Raw genomic sequence first — 7,637 nt, forward strand, 5'->3', positions numbered from 1 at the left:
CTCTTACACTAGAGCTATAAATCATGAGTAATTATGAATGACTAACATGAGGTTATATGTATATGTGTTGACCAACTTGCTAACCATGTATATGCCTGATGTTTTTCAATATTTATCACATTGTTTGTATCACGATAATACCTGGTTTGTATTTCATTCAGTAGCTTGTCAATGATGAAGTTATAGTTTTGCTATAAAAATTGCTACAATCTAGAATAATACCTGTTATACGATATTACACAACCAAGCATTATTGCTTCAGCAACATCAATGCATTGAACTCAACAAAGTTGGACATTATTAGCATTATAAATGACAGCTACTTAGAAAAAAAAACAATTTCTTACAATACCCATTTTATTGTATTCAATTCGTTTTTATTTCAACACAAAACCCAGTGCTGCATAAATTCGCGTCATAATGTTATATGTAATTTTTGCTCACGATATAATGCCACCGTGCCCACCGTGCATTTCTCACACCACCTCAATACGAAACAGCACCGCCCAAGCAATAAAAAAATGCGGAAAAGTTTATGTAAACTTTTTCAAATTTCGTTTTTTTTTAGCTTAAATTTTAAAATTTTGAGTCGCATTTTCAGATTCTTTGTAAAATTCTGCTACAAACACTACTTTTCAGTTCTAAAATTATCCCTGTGGAACGGAACAGTTACCGTTTATACATTTCAAAAACCAATTACGGCTCGGCAAAGCAAAATTTCAAAATTCTAAGAATACTTAGTTATGATAAATTTGATTTCGAAAACTTAAGTTTTTCGAAAATCGGTCTAGTTTTTGAATAATTGATCAAAAACGCGATTCGCGCATAGTCCAATCCACGTGCGAATGTGTTGGTGTGGCTATTCTCAGCAGTTGAAAGGTTAATGCTAGTGTGAGTATGTCGAAATAACCCAGTGAATTTTGTCGAGCCGCATCATGCCAATTATTGAAGACATATATGCAATAAAAAACACTGCAATGCCAAGAGAACAGTTGAGAAAGACATAAAATCGTTCATGAAAGTCTACATCACGTAATGCAACTGTCTTCTACTTGGTTCATTAGTTCATAGCTTACGAAATTCTATATGCATTTTTCGCAGTGTATGATTATGAGTCAAAAATATTTTACCTCAGTGTAAAATTGAACCCACAACAAACTTTGACTTCGGCTCGCACACATTGTAATTTCGTATATGAATAAATCTGCGCACTCTGCATCGGTGTGAGTAACAGAGACGTCAAATTGCTCAATTCCGCTACATTTCACCTTAAGTGCATAGTCGGATAAAGATGAAATTTAGCAGGCTATGGGACTATATGACCATTTGAAGTTTGTGAAAATCGGCTCAAGCCATCTCAGACAAAATTGAATTATTAGTGTTTTACATACACAGACATATTGTGATCTCGACGAACTGAGTCGAATGGTATCAGTTTTCACAGCGATTGCGTAGCCTTTCTAGTTTTCACTATAAATTGTTACGATTACGTTCATGATTTATTCAATTGTTTGACCGGTGAAAGTGATGTTCAAGCGCAACTATTCATTTTTTCTAACCTTGTTCTGGAAAACAGACAAATAAAAATCTCAGATCAACGGCAAAGCGAACAGTCAAGTCTGCAAATTCGCCCGTTGATTTAAAAAAAAAATAATCGATAGACCATTATCGGACACGATGTAAAATGAACTGGTGATCACCCAAGCTGCTTTCGATTGTGTTGGTGTATAATTTTCTCTCGAAATTAAATATGACAACATGCCCTAAGCAAGTGAGCATTGAATCAAAATATGGTTTGGAATTTTATTGCCGTGTTACTACGAGGTGTTTTCGAGCATATAGTTTCCAATTTCAAATAGTCAAGTGTTTCCAAAGTGACAAGAATGAGATGAGATTCTGAGTTCATCTTTTCATATAGATCTTCATGTTCTTCTGAAAAAAAATTTATCCGCACTTACACACAGGAAAAATGCGATCACCATAGTTTATTTCTATAACGTAATTACCGGGAGTAAAGCTAAACAAAAATGTATTCTAAATGAAATCTGTATAAATAGCAACTTTGTTGATAAGTGAAACAAAAATAAACGGACTAGATTTATTTTTGAAGAGGTACTAAGCGTGTCAGTGGCGCCATCATGACACTTACGAACACTGTCTCAACTAAAGATATAATCGAATTGACGGTCAATCTGATCAAAGAATCAAATTTTAGCGTCATGCCTGTTTGTGACCCGGCATAAAATTCGTATGTTCGGCATATGCCTCTAGGTCTGACATGGCACGGTAAAACCTTGCGGATGACAACCCTACCTGTATCTTATATCAACTTTACAATTCAACTTCTTGAATCTAAATTTATCAGTGTTGTTGCAGTCTCCATTCCACCTTGTTTAGATGGTTATAAAGTAATTTTCCAGGTGATTATATTTATTTTATTTTTTTTTTTGCTTTCGGTATGCGCCAAACGAAAGAATCAGCAAAATTCATAATCACGAAGGCTGCTTGAAATTGATGTACTCTGAAGAGTTGATCTTTCCTCTCCTTCATAATCCATCAACCACACAAAAGACTCTGTTTAACCCATTTAAATGACGGCGTTCGAGAGCACAGAGAGACTGTGGGTAGAAGGGAGACGCACTTACTTCAATTGTTTGACAAGTACGATCGCACACCACAAGGCGGGCGACGACGAAGACAAGAAAAGGCTTGATAAAAAGAGAAACAATTTCCATACACGTTATTACTGCTGCTGTTGTTGTTATGCATACACACGAATGTAGCTCTTTTTTTTATTATGGTATGTGCACACGAGAAGCAGCAAATGGAATTCCTGTACAGCTTTTACAGGCCAAATGAAATCACGCAAAATAAGCCCCCCGAGAGTGTGAACTTTACGATGACAAATTTCTTCAAGTGAGAGAAATAGGTAGCTGCTATGCGACTTAAAATGCTAAAATCAAGCTTGGGAGGGGACGACAAGGTACGTTACCTAACTTCGGCGAACTTTCAAACACACAACACGTCACCGCCGTCACAACTTTGTGTGTTTTTCCCTCTAGCTGAATCTCCGTGCGCTGTGTGTGAGCGATCAAGAGCTGGCAACTGAGACAGCAAATGCGCAACAGGTTTTCGTCTGTATGTGTGAACCGTACGTGTGCGTTGGGGTCCGATACTTTGGCTATCTTTTTCCCTCCTGGCTACTTAGCCGTTCGACAATACTTTGCACTTAATCCACTTCGCAACAAATTGAGCACTAAGTGAAACTTTTGCGTGACTTTCACACTTTGCTTTCAATCACAAACGTATACGCACCAAACCGCACTCTCGATCGCACTTTCCGGAGGAATTCTCGGGTTGTCCTGCAAGCGGAAATAAAGCTTATTGGTATGAAACCGCGGATCACTTGGCCTGGTGCACACAAACGGTAGCTTAGAAACTAAATCCAGGAAACCTCTCTACTTGGGGGTAGCCTACTATTTACCCTACAACTAAATACTTGTTTTTTTTTGTGCTTTAATGCGATGATCTTTTGTGGTTGTCTCTGAGAGCTCTAACTACGCGAGGCTTTTCTCTCTTCTTCTGAAAAATACACGTACCTTTCTGGCTCTTTCGATCTGCTTTTTTATGCGCACAGATTTACAACGTCTCCTATACCGACACACGAATGCCTATGCTATTATAGAGATACCTCAGGAATGGTGATTTAGCTAAGAGAAAGAAATTGGCATGTAGTAATTTAGATCAAATATAATAAATGACTGGATTTCATCAACCGATATTTCACTCTATCTTAATATTGCACCATCGAACAACGCACAAAGAAAACAAAAATGCACGGAAAGTCTCACAGCTCAAACAAAGAAAAAAAATGCTAACTTTTCAAACAGACCATCAGTTTCCGATCAACATTTTCAACACAGGGAGTGTGAAAAAAGTGAACAAATCTGCCTCACCGTTTGCGGAGATTGCGCGAGAAACACACTCGTTCAGCTGTACGTTTGCACTGACTAGGTCGAGAGCGGCTGGAAACGATCGAAGTCACCTTTTTTTTCGCAGGCACAGCAGCAGATGATCGCTTCGGATTGTTTCGGCTTTACCTACACACCACCAACTACTTCACGCGCACCCTTCGATACTACGATACTGACCAAACTGGAAGCAGCGGATAAATATGGCGCCACAGGTGATTCCCTGCGCAGTTCGGTGTTAGCCGTGTATGAAAATCAAACGAAACATTTTTGCACAATTGTTTCTGGTTGCAAAACACCTACAGCTTAGAGCTGTACACTGACATTAAATTCAACCTGTGATCATTCATCGATCGAGCATACTATCACTGCTATACTATCAACACAAAACAACAACATGCAACGATACCATATTTTTGTAATCACCTCTGAAGCAGTATATAGGAAACTTCATGCGACAAATTAAATTAAATTAAAAAATAACATATTTCATATTATATGCTATTATACATGACCAAGTTCTGTCTTACATTCATCAAAGATTATGACAAACGGTGACATCCATAGCAGAGTGGTTCCATCGTGAACACAACACTGCCAAACCAGAAATGAAAGATCATCATGATATATTTTGTACTGCAGGCTCACAAATACGACCGCATGAATCGACGACATGAAAGCTCTCGATCTCGACAGAACCGCCGCGCTGATGTGTGACTATTTTAAAGGGCTTTCAAGTATCGCTGTAGGTGTGACAGGAACGTAGTCGATCAAATAGTTAGACCCGAATCGAAAGCTTCGTTGAATCATTCGATTAAAATGAAAGCGTTCCCTCTCAGCACGCCGTTCAATTTTGTTGATTTTTGAGCGCTTGTTGAACGACATATTGCACGAAACATTCGTTAACTTTGCTGGAGCGGTTTGTTGTTGTTTTTTCTCTTACAAAAATAGTGTGAAAATTAAGTGTTACCTTTACATAGCAAGAAAATTTGTTGTTATTCTACGAGAAGTAGAAGTATTGTGCAGGTATGTAGTGTTAGTTTAAACAATTAAGTGGAAAAATCTTCAGAAATTCTTCAGTAAAACTAGTCCAACGGGGCTCCAACTCCTCATGTTAAAAGTGGCTCAACAATGGACCTCTGTCTGCCGGGTTTGTTGAACGAAAAAAGTGGCATTCGGTTCAACGGTCTGTTTCAAAATCGGCAAACGAAGGTCCCGTGTTGGCCTCCCGTTGAACGATTGATTGGACTTTCATTGGACCAATGATCCAACGTATTGGACCAATGAAGGACCACCGTTGAACGTTTTTTTCTAAGTGGGTTATAAGCCACCAGTAGGGGAGAGTCGGCAGCCTTGGACTATTTTTCAATCAACATTTTTTTATAACTGTAAATGAAGGGTATTTAAAAATTCTGCACTCCGGCATTTTAGTATACGTCCTTGTCTTCATAGGATATTTTTTGTAAACAGATTCTTTTGTCAATAATACATAAAAATTGAACATGAAAATTTTTTTAAATTTGGTTCAAGGCACTCTCCGTGGCGGGTATATTGGGTCACAACTATCATATGATCATCGTATCATAATCGAAATTATAATTGTTTCAATTTTTTTATATATAATAAAATTTTTATTCTAGCCTTTTTGCGTAAAAGCTTTACGTGGCCGATTGGCTTACATTTTTGTTATTTAAAATTTTTTTTGCTATTGGATCTCGTTGTCAACCTTTTTCTAGGGGGAGGTGAGTTTCCATTTCCATCCAACGAGAATCGGAGGTCACTTCATCCGCGGCTTATCTCAGCGTCCATTGCTTCATCGTCGGTGTTGTGTGTGATTTCCGTTTTCTTTTCGTTTTCCTTGTTGATCGTAGTCTTGGGCTCGTTGAAAGTTGCTGTAGATGCGCCTTGTTGTACATTGGTTACAGTTGCTGGTCGGTTGGAGGGTAAGTTGTTAAGTGCAGCTAGTGTACTTTGTTCTATAGGGGATACTGATGGTTTCGTTGAAGGGGATACTTCCCTGTTGTTGGTGACTGTCACAGGTGTACTGGGGTTGCTTGGGGTTGATGTGAAGGAATCGCCGTTGTCCTTTGGTATAGTTGTCTCCTTGTCCGGTTTATCACATGGCTTACCGTAGTGAACAGCTTTTTGGTAATAATGACATGTGGCCATTTGATTGTCATAGGTAACAAGTGATTTCCACGGAATTCTTGTATCTTGACCGAAAATCACATAAGAAGGTATAGGCTTCTTCAAGTGTATGCGTAATAAACGTACGCCATTTAGAATACCGGGGAAAAAAATCTTCCACTTTTCTTTTTCGATAGAGAGAATTTCTCCATATTTAGACATGGTTTTGCGAATATATGAATCGGTGACGCTTGAGGCAAGATCATACACATGCACTTCTATAGCACTATCTTCCATATAAATTGGAATGGTGTACTTAATGTTCTCCTGCTCAACATAGTGCACATTGTTATTGTCTTTTGCGAATTGAATTGCATCCAACACTTTATAAAACTTGATGTAAACAACATTATTTGTCTTATTGCATTGAAGTAAATGCACACGTTTAATGTCAAGATGCATTTGCTCCCTGAGCAAACCTTCAAATTCTCGTATCGAAGGTCGAATTTTGCACTGCCTGAAGTCAACAACAATTATATTCTTTCGTGTCGGCGGTAGCTTTTGTTCGTTTGGCTCACTCATTTCGAGGTCGTTCTATTGTACTTGGTTTCTTGCGTCCCGAACGTAAGCGGTTTTGTTATATCGACTGACTTGGATGAGATGTGAAAGCAGACTGTATTGTTTCATTTGATAAAACATAAACAAATTTATATTTTTACTAGACATAATATCGTAAATTATTATGTTTAAAATCATGCAAGTAGAAAGGTTTTAAGGATTTAATCCACCTAGTGGTGTAATGATGCCTTTCTCATATCAATCATACTATCATATATGATACTGTGGTATCCTTCAACATAATAAAAGAATAACCGAAATCGGTTTGTTTGACCGTCTACTGATAAAAACTATCAATTGGAGAAGATTTGAGGTCGATTTAGAATTTTTTTACGGTTTATCGCCCTTTTCAGAAATTGTATCAAATGTTTAACTCACTTTACCCTATATTTCTGGATGCGGAAGTCGAATCCGAATGAAATTCAGGAATTACGTATGGAACCTCAGGACCTTTCATTTGAACCTAAGTTTGTGAAAATCGGTCGTGCCATCTATGAGAAAAGATAGAAAACATATTTTCATATTTTTGCACATTTTATCTTATAACTCTGGAACCGAGAGTCGGATCGAAATAATATTCACGAATTTTGTATGGGTCCACAAGACCTTTCATTTGAATCTAAGTTTGTGAACATCGGTTTGGCCATCTCCGAGAAAAGTGAGTGACAATATTTGTCACACAAATACACACACAGATATTTTCTAAGCTTGTCGAACTGAGTCGAATATAACATACGACTCGGTTCAAAAGTCGGTTTTTGTAGTGATCTTTGTATATGAGAAAGGCAAAAATTGAGAAAATTGATGAAATGTTTATTCTAATCGATAGAACGATTAAAATAATTCAATGTTTGGAGATGATTTTATGCAAATGTTGACAGCGGCTCCGCTTCAGATGGCCTATGTGCAAGGTCCAATTTT

At 37.7% G+C, this 7,637-nt stretch overlaps 1 protein-coding gene across 7 annotated transcripts in view; it reads right to left on the bottom strand.

Annotated features, from left to right (window-relative positions):
* The window catches only part of LOC131439196 (PTB domain-containing adapter protein ced-6), a 153,942-nt gene extending 149,828 nt beyond the window's left edge, over window positions 1-4,114 (bottom strand). For 2 of the 7 annotated variants that reach the window (XM_058609936.1, XM_058609930.1), the window contains exons 1-2: window positions 3,957-4,114; window positions 2,993-3,362 (exon numbers count right to left, since the gene is read on the bottom strand). The gene's annotated coding sequence lies outside the window, so the exon portion shown is untranslated. Of the gene's footprint in view, window positions 1-2,992; window positions 3,363-3,599; window positions 3,711-3,879 lie in introns of all 7 variants that reach the window. The other 5 variants (XM_058609934.1, XM_058609935.1, XM_058609932.1 and 2 more) reach the window with 5 other exon arrangements.
* Between the last annotated feature and the right edge of the window lie 3,523 nt (window positions 4,115-7,637).

Source organism: Malaya genurostris, chromosome 3, assembly GCF_030247185.1.
Source record: "Malaya genurostris strain Urasoe2022 chromosome 3, Malgen_1.1, whole genome shotgun sequence".
In the NCBI taxonomy this organism is placed as follows: Eukaryota; Metazoa; Arthropoda; class Insecta; order Diptera; family Culicidae; genus Malaya; species Malaya genurostris.